Here is a 9,021-nt window from a genome sequence, read left to right as displayed (position 1 = left end):
AAGTTGATGTCTTGGTTGGAGATCTTGGACCTCTCCCACTCCGCAGCTACCAGATCTTGCGACGCCATGCTAGCTTCGGGGGAGGTGTGCTTGGTGAGCTTCGACCGCGGTGGCATCAACAATGGCGTAGGCGAGAGTGGGAGTGTGGTTGTGCTCAGGAGATCTTTCGTAGTGGAGGATTTCTGGAGAGAGGGCAGAGATGCGGCGCAGCGAAGGGGAGAACGGAGGAGGAAGACGATCCTTTATAGAACGCTTGCGAATCGACGCACCATTGGATACAACAGTAATGGACTAGATGTTCTACACGTGGCTCACAAGGGTAAAGACGTATTTTTACTGAGATGGAACGGAACAGGCGCCACAGCGCGCGTGCCAGAAAAAGTGGAGGACGTGTGCCCCCACTTGCGTAACGTGTCAAACTGCTGGAGATTTTGGGTCCACAAGCCAGTGACAGGACAGAACTCGCGTTCTCCCGATACGACGGTCGTGGCTATCGTCAGCACTGATGTCACTTTAAAAGAGAGAAATTTCGACTGTGTTGTTCTGAAGATTAGTGACAGAGATGGATTGATGATAACTTTGTGAGCTTTTGATCAAATACAAGTTTTTGATCAAATGCTCGGGGGCTACTTTTGAAAGAAGGAAACCTCGAGTATGGCAAGAAAGAAAAGGCGAGAGCCTATGATCAAATACAAGCATTTATTCATATGCTCGGGGGCTACTCCCATCGGGAGCGCTGGTCGCGCACCCGATAAAGATGGAAGCACTGGAAAAAGTCGACAATATAGCAATTGCGATACTGCAAAGGGGAGCCTACAACCAAGTACAAGCACTTGGCTGTAGCCTCGGGGGCTACTCCCATCGGGAGCGCTACTCGCGCACCCGATAAAGATAAGACGAGCAGAAGAAATGACAATATAGCGACAAAGGTGTTAAAAAGGTGAGCCTACAACCAAGTGCAAGCACTTGGCTGTAGCCTCGGGGGCTACTCCCATCGGGAACGCTGTTCGCATGCCCGATGAAATTCAAGAAATCTTGGCGAGCATATTTCGAGTTATCAAAATAACTCTTCATATACTCCCATCGGGAGGACAAGATAACAATACACAAGTCATCCGTTGACTCGAATAAATGTGCTATTCCAGCAGCCGAAAAAGGCACTCGACAATATATTCTCAGAGCGCTTCAGTTGCGAATTAATCTCTGAATGCTGCAAAACTTTGCGAAGGTAAGTCCCCAGGATCTGTCCTGTGCGGTGTGCCACCGCCTCTGACGGTGCTTTGCTACTTTTTCCGTATCAACAGATACGAAGAAAAATCCTAACGGACGCGTTAGGTACCCGATAAAACATAAACTGGGGTTCGGCATATGGTAAGACCTTAAGCGGCGCATGTCGAACTTACACCAGTTTCCCGAGATCATGTCCGGGGACTTGATCTTGAAGTAGGTTTTTGCGGATTGCCACGAGAGCAGTTAACTGGTACCTGATCCGTCAGATGAACCAGCCCCAACTACCATTATCCCTGTACAACATATGACTGTTATAAAATGATTCGAAAAAATTATGTGTTATTATAATGATGGAGATTTTCCCTGATTCTTCGATTCAAGAAAAATCTCGGGGGCTACTGACATAGGCATCCCCAATGGGCTCGCCGAAGAAGGTACCCGGGGTTTGTTGAAGGCCCACGACCCGAAGTTTATGAAGCCCGGAAGCCCAGTTGTGGAGCCGTTTGGAAACATAGAGTTGTATTAGAAATAATGACTTGTAACTACTACGGGTCGAACTCAAAGAGTCTCCCGGACTTTGTAACTTGTACATCACAAAGCCCTCGACTCCGCCTCCTATATAAGGGGGAGTCGAGGGACAAAGAGAGGATCGATTCATTGTCAACATAACCCTAGCTTTCTAGCAGTCGAGTACTTTCCACGCTGAAACCCTCGAGATCTACCTGCCCTCTACTTCCGCTAAAACCCTAGTCTATAATCCGTAGACATTGACAAGTTAATACCTTGTCAGGGGGGGGGTGAATAGGCGTTTAAAAACTCTTACGGATTTGGCTTGTAAGAATGCGGAATTAAACTAACATTTAGTTTACAAGCACAAACCCTAAATATGCTAGGCTCAACTAAGTGCAACAACAACAACTAGAGCTAAGCAAGATAGGCACAATATATATATGAACAACAAGTGATAGCAAGATATAATAAGTACTTCAAGCTCGATGGCTATCACAAAGAGCTCGGGTATAGAAATAACCGAGGCACGCAGAGACGAAGATGTATTCCCGTGTTCCCTTCCTTTGCAAGAAGGAACGTCACGTTTGGAGAGGTGGGGATCCCACGAAGGATTTCCCAACGCCACGAAGGCTCACCTTCTTCTCCGAGCCAATTCCACGAAGGATAATGGCCCTTTCCTTATGGCTAGCTTTTCCTCCACTCCGGAGATGGCAAGCTCCACAACCACTTCACAAGCTCCACGAAGGAGAAAGCCCAGGCCCCTTCACAACCTTCCACGAAGAGGTCACCGGGACACCAACCAAGCCAACTAGGAGGTCACCCTCCAAGAGTAACAAGCTCACGGTCTCTCACTCGAACTAATCGTGGTGGAGAGCTCAACACTATGCAATGATGCAAAGCAAGAACACCAAAGGTGTTCAAGTCCTTCACACTCAAATCCCACCAAAGCAACAAATGCTAGGATGAGATTAGAGAGGAAGAACAATGGAGGAAATCAACAAATGACTCCAAGATCCAGATCCAAAGGGTTCCCCTCACTTAGAGGAGAAATGGATTGGTGGGGATTGTAGATCTAGATCTCCTCTCTTAGATCCCTCAAGAATGAACAAGAATCATGTGGGGAAACAAGAGATAGGGCAAGTTCTTCAAAGTCAACAATGGAGGAGAGAGAGTGGAAGAACTTGTACAGCACAAGGTAGAAGAAGGGCTATTTATAGTCTAGGGGAAGAATATAACCGTTGGGGAGGGACATCTCAGCGTTTGGTCGAGGAGGCCGGTGCGCCGGGCCAGGGGCCGGACCGTCCGGTCCAGAAGCCGGTGCCGCCGGGCAACACACCGGGCCGTCCGGCAGAAACCGGACCGTGCGCCGGGCCGGCACCGGGCGAGGGGAGAAAACCCCCTGGAATGTGCCCGGCAGGCACCGGTCGGCGCCGAGCCAGCCGGCGCCACGGCCGGCGCCGCCGGACCAGAGGCCGGCCAGATGGGAAAACTCCTTTCCCCATTTTCACCTTCTTGTTCCATTGATACAGCAAGAGGCAACAAGATTTATGGAATGCAAAGCATGCAAAGGGTTGAGCTCCTTAAGACGATGTGATCAAGTTACCCAACCGAAAGCCCCTCTTGATAGTGCGGCTATCTATCCTATAACCCGGTCCCCCAACAACCACCTTGAGACCGGTAAAAGGAAAACGTAGCAAGGCCATACCTTTGCCTTGCGCATTCCGCTTGATCTTGATGATGATGCTTCATGCTCCACTCAAGCCGGAATGCCACACTTGATCATTGTTGCTTCGTGAAGACTCACAAATGCTCCCCCATACACCATGATGGAAAAGCTCCATTGATGCACATCTTCACATGTCCATTATCACCAAATGGACGACAAGCTTCAAGCATATGATCCTCTTGAGATGCTCAACTTGAACTTTCCCAACTCAACCTTGATGACGATCACCACTTGATGTCATCCTCTCATGGGCTATATGAGATCTCACTTTTGATGCATGCCCATGGAAAGATACCTAACCCACATAGACAACACAAGGGCATATATATGATGGGTTAGTTCATAAAGCATAATTGACAAGGCTTACCATACCACATGACTTCACGTGGAACATTCTTCATGCTTCATGTGTTGACCAAACTTGAATCTATTCTTCACTCTTTGTATTGGTCAACCTTGTATCTTCTCATGCTCTATCATACTATCTTGATCATTCATTGCTTAACACATAAGCTAGAGCATGGCTAATATTGAGTTCCACATAGGAACTCCATCTTCATTTCTTCTTCTTGATCATATCACATATATGACTTCAAATCGATGATCTTGATGCCAATACTCAAGGTATATCTTTTATCTTCATGGCATCCATACTTGAATCCAACACATGGACTACAAGTAGTACCTATGGAATATTCCTTCATATAAACTCAATGCAAACATTAGTCCATAGGGGTTGTCATTAATTACCAAAATCACACATAGGGGCAATGTACCCTTACAATTTTTACAAGTTTTTCGGTTGGATAGTTTGGGCGTTTTTACAGGTTTTTGGGTTGGAGAGGTTTCATTTCTCAAATTGTGTACAAATATCCTGTGATGATTCCTAATATTTCTAACAAAAATGATTTCATCTTAATCGACACCCGGGAACATTGTGAAAGCTTAAGTTCTTTTGTTAAAATTGCAGTTTGGGAAGCCTTCGGGAAAACCAGCGAGCATACCGGCAATGCCGGGCTCCCCCTGATCCGTTTGGCAGTTTGCCGGGGCCTATGCCAGTGCCCGCCGAAATGCTATATGTAGGGGTTCGCAGTAGAAAACAAAAAATTCTAACTTAATGCAAACCCTAATATGCCCAACATGTATCCAAGGAGTAATGTAGTAACAAAGATGATATCGGTGACGTACCCTCGTAGACCGACAACGGTTAACTTTCTGCTAGAATGTGGTTGATGTAGACGTACTCTCGTCACCGACCTCAAGGTCGTGTAGAAGTCCTCTCCCACGACGTCGAGTGCCGCAGGTGCAACTCTTCGTTGTTTAGCACACGTACGGTGTTCAACGACGCTCCCGGACCCGATCCAGCGAAGTTATGGAAATAGATCTTCTCGATCCAGATCCCAGGAACACTCCTGCGTACTGGGTGGAGTTGTCTCCCTCCCTGTCCAGTCTTCGGGGAACCGCACGGAGAAGAAAACTAGAGATATATATTTCTCTATTTATTTTTCCCCATATGGGTCTCTTTATATAGGGGCAAAGGGGAGGCAATACTTCATAAGGGGGCAAGGTGGGACAAAAGAGGAGGAGGTAGAGAGGCAGCCGGACCTTGGCCGCGCGCGTGCACGCCATCCCCCCCCCCCCCCCATAGTTTCGTTGAACCCTTAAGTGTGTTACCCTATGGTTCAGAATAACGTAAACATGATCCTGGACAACTCTCCGGTCAATCGATCACTAGGGGGGGGGGGTCTGAATAACCATGGTGCTCTATGCATTTCACGAAGATATAATCGTCATTTGAACCATTGCATTGAGTCTCATTCCTTTTGTTCATTCGATACCGGCACTCATCCGAGACATGATCATCGGTATCTCAATACCTAGTTTGGTCTCGTTACCAACAAGGCTATTTCAACTCGTTCGTGTGTGATTCTATCCCCATGATCTAGTCATACGCTGTGCAGCTTTCATGGATGTAACTCACCGAGTGGGCCCTCTGTATTTTTCTGTCACGTGGACGAACAAAACCTACTCTTGATCCATACACCTCAACCCATCCAATTGGAATGCTTAACTGCACCTCTATGATCAACCTGTTACGGTGTGACGGTTGATGCAACCAAAGCAGCCTCCAGTGACAGTGATTAGATATGATCTCACAGTCTAATGATTAAGTAATTATGAACTCTATAAACATCGTAACATTGAACTTGATGTGAATTGATCGTGTTACAATACTTATGTTATGGGTATGTGCATCACATCATTCATCCAATCCATATGATCTCATTGTCAATGACATATATGTCCATGATCGGGAAACCTCGATCAACTATTGACCACAATAAACTAGATATGCATATGTGTGCTTACAAGGGACCTTGTTGTTTTTCTACAATACCACACATGTATTTAATGTTTCCGCTTAATACAGTTATAGCATGGTACGAAACTTATTATGAACATTTGATATATACTAATAAATCCTCATTATTCTTTGTCTCTAGAGCACTATCTCCAACACTATACTGTACGGCCTTTCGGCTAAGGACTCGCAGCCCGCCGGCCAGTCCGGCATAGGCTCTAGCGTTGGCCCGGCCTGCCGAAATGGTTTTGCCAAGGCACCGACACCAGCCCGGCCCACTGGTTTGCTTCGACAACAAACCTTTGTGCGCTAGTGAATAGGTTTTGGCGGCAGGTCCGGCACGCCTGTTTGGCAGCCGGCCAGTCCGGCGTAGGGTCTGGCGCTGCCGACTTTCTCCAGAACTAAATCACAGAGATTCCCCAAACTGCTAGTTTTCTCTTTTGGACTATAAATAGCTCTTCTTCCTCCTTAAGGTAACCATTCCATTTCTCTCTCATACTCCATTGTTGAACCTTGAAAAGCTTGATTCCTCTCTCTTTCTCTCCTACGATTCTTGCATCTTCTTGAGGGATTTGGAAAGAGGGGATCTAGATCTACAATCGTCACCAATAAATTCCTCTAAGTGAAGGTAATCCATTAGATCTAGATCTTGGAGTCATGTGTGGATTTTCACCTTTGTTCTTCCTCTCTAATTCCGCCCTAGCACTTGTTGCTTTGGTGGAACTTGAGTGTGAAGGATTTGGCACCTTTGGTGTTCTTGCTTTGCATCCTTGTATAGTGTTGAGCTCTCCATTTCAATTAGTTCGAGTGAGAGACTCTGAAGCTTGCTACGCTTTGAGAGGTGACCTCCTAGTTGGCTTGACGGTTGGTGCTCCGGTGACCTTTTTGTGGAAGATTGTAAAGAGGCCCGGATTTCTCCTTCGTGGAGCTTGTGAAGTTGATGTTGAGCTTGTCATCTCCGTAGTGGAGGAAAATCTAGCCATAAGGGAAAGGCCTTTGTCCTTCGTGGTTTTGGCTTGGAGAAGAAGGGGAGCCTTCGTGGCATTCGGGACACCTTCGTGGTAACCCGCATCTCTCTTACGTGACATACCTCACTTTGTGTGGCTTTTCCGGCCATGCACTATGAACAAGCCCTCACGCTCTTCAGGGCACACACCAACATCGTCCTGGTTGTCGAGGGACACATCACCAGCGGTGGGCGAGTCTTTCCCGGCTGTGCCGGTAGGTGAAAGTATCAACCTCAACATCCCGATGAGCGGCTCGTCAGGGGGCGTGCAAAGGAAGCTCGCCAAGCGCTTGTCACCCAATGTTGTCTGCATTCCATGCAACCTGTTCGAAGGAATGCCGGCGCGCCTCCCTTCGCCTTCTGACCTGGTATGTGCTATCTCTTTTGCTTCCGTCTTTGCATCCATAGATTTAGCATGCCTTTGTCCGACCCAACGGCATATGTACCAGGCCTTCTTCGATGGGGATGCCACCATGGAGGCCATGATCCATGAAGGGGGAGACACCGAGACTCAATGTGCCACCCAAGTTGGCACGCAAACAACCGTGGTTGATGTGTAAGAAGAGCCCTTGTTTGACAACCAACTCGCTCGCCAAGCCAAAGGAGGGTCCAAAATAACCGGATGATACACGAAACTTGAAGATGTGTGCTTGGTTGGAAATTGGACAAGATACAATTTGTGGTGCTGAGCAAAAGGAAGGTACATTTTGGAGAAAGATTTTCAACTACTTCCACGAGCACATGCTCTTGGGTGATCATCCGTTTTAGAGTGACCGAAGTGAGGCCTCTCTCACAAAAAGGTAGGTGTTGATCCAAGAGCAATGCACCAATTTCATTGCTTCATACGACACGATGAAGAAGAGGAAAATTAGTGGCATTGGCGTTGGAGACTTGGTGTTTCAAGCTTTGGGCCACTTCAAGGTCGCCAAACAAATGAAGAGCTTCAGCTTGGTCCATTGTTGGATGACAATCAAGGATTCCCCCAAGTGGCAGGAGCTCTATGCATCCTAGTCCACCAATGGAGGGGCGCCCCAAGTCATCGATCTTGATGTTGTGCCCCAAGTACGTCCAGTGCATCAAAGAGGCCGATGGGAAGGACCAACTCCAAGTTGGATGAAAAGCGTGAGGCTTACTCGCAAGCTGTTATAGAGATGACCAAGACACTTATAGCCGATAAGGAGGTGTCAAGTGAGAAGACGAACGAGAGAAAGTGTCAGGAAAAGGAGGATACTGTGAAGAGATACTGCGGCATACAACACAAGAAGTTCAAAATTGAAGAGATCAATGCCCATAACAAGCAAAAGGAATTGGAGCTCGCCGTATTCACCGAGGAGGCTAAGCTCATGGAGACTCCCATGCCTGACGACATGGATCCTACTCAGCGGGCATGGTTGGAGAAGCAGAAGATGATCCTTGAATCTTGATCGAGATGTGTGATTCACTCGATCACACTTCCATTTGTGTCTCTCCTTTTGACATTTTGAACTACCTTGTAGTACTACTTCATTTGCTATCGGTTTTGGAAATTTTAGATTGTTTATACTATTATTTTCGCTATATTTTGGATTATTTATACGTGTAAAATGTGCATATATAATTGGATAAAATTACCCATCCGTGAACCAAACGGGGGTACCGTTGGGTGCACTGCCACCCGCAAATAGACATGGACCTCCTACCGGTCAGCGGGCCACCGCAAATGGACCAAAAATGAATAATTTGGTTGTTCGAAATGCAGGCCGTCGTTGGAGATCTCTAATCCATACGCCATGGATCGGAGGGAGTAGCACGAGTCTAGCCTTGATCTGAAAGCGCGCGGGCACAAATCTTACAGGACGGCCATTGGCCAAGCTGTTGACCGTACGCCACAAAACCGTGCGCAAGATTCTGTCCAAATCCACGGCGAAATGCGCGGTGCTTGGATGGATGGAAGTTGTGGCCGGTAGAGGCACACGAATTGTGAGTCTCGCTGCCCCTGTTACTTCCTCGCATGGTAAGCTCTGTCTTGCCTATCGATTGTGAGAAAAAGGATCTCGGCCGTCAATGTCAGGTACGTCTGAAGTCGTAGCGACAGGGATGGAATGGAAGGTTTGGCGTCGGCGGTCGGTATCGCACGAAAGCTGTTCCCCTCTCCGATCATCCGCCCAGCGGTCGCACTCGTCCGGAGACGAAGCGCATGCCTAGATC

Source organism: Lolium perenne, chromosome 3 (assembly GCF_019359855.2).
Source record: "Lolium perenne isolate Kyuss_39 chromosome 3, Kyuss_2.0, whole genome shotgun sequence".
In the NCBI taxonomy this organism is placed as follows: Eukaryota; Viridiplantae; Streptophyta; class Magnoliopsida; order Poales; family Poaceae; genus Lolium; species Lolium perenne.
This window is presented reverse-complemented; position numbering follows the sequence as displayed.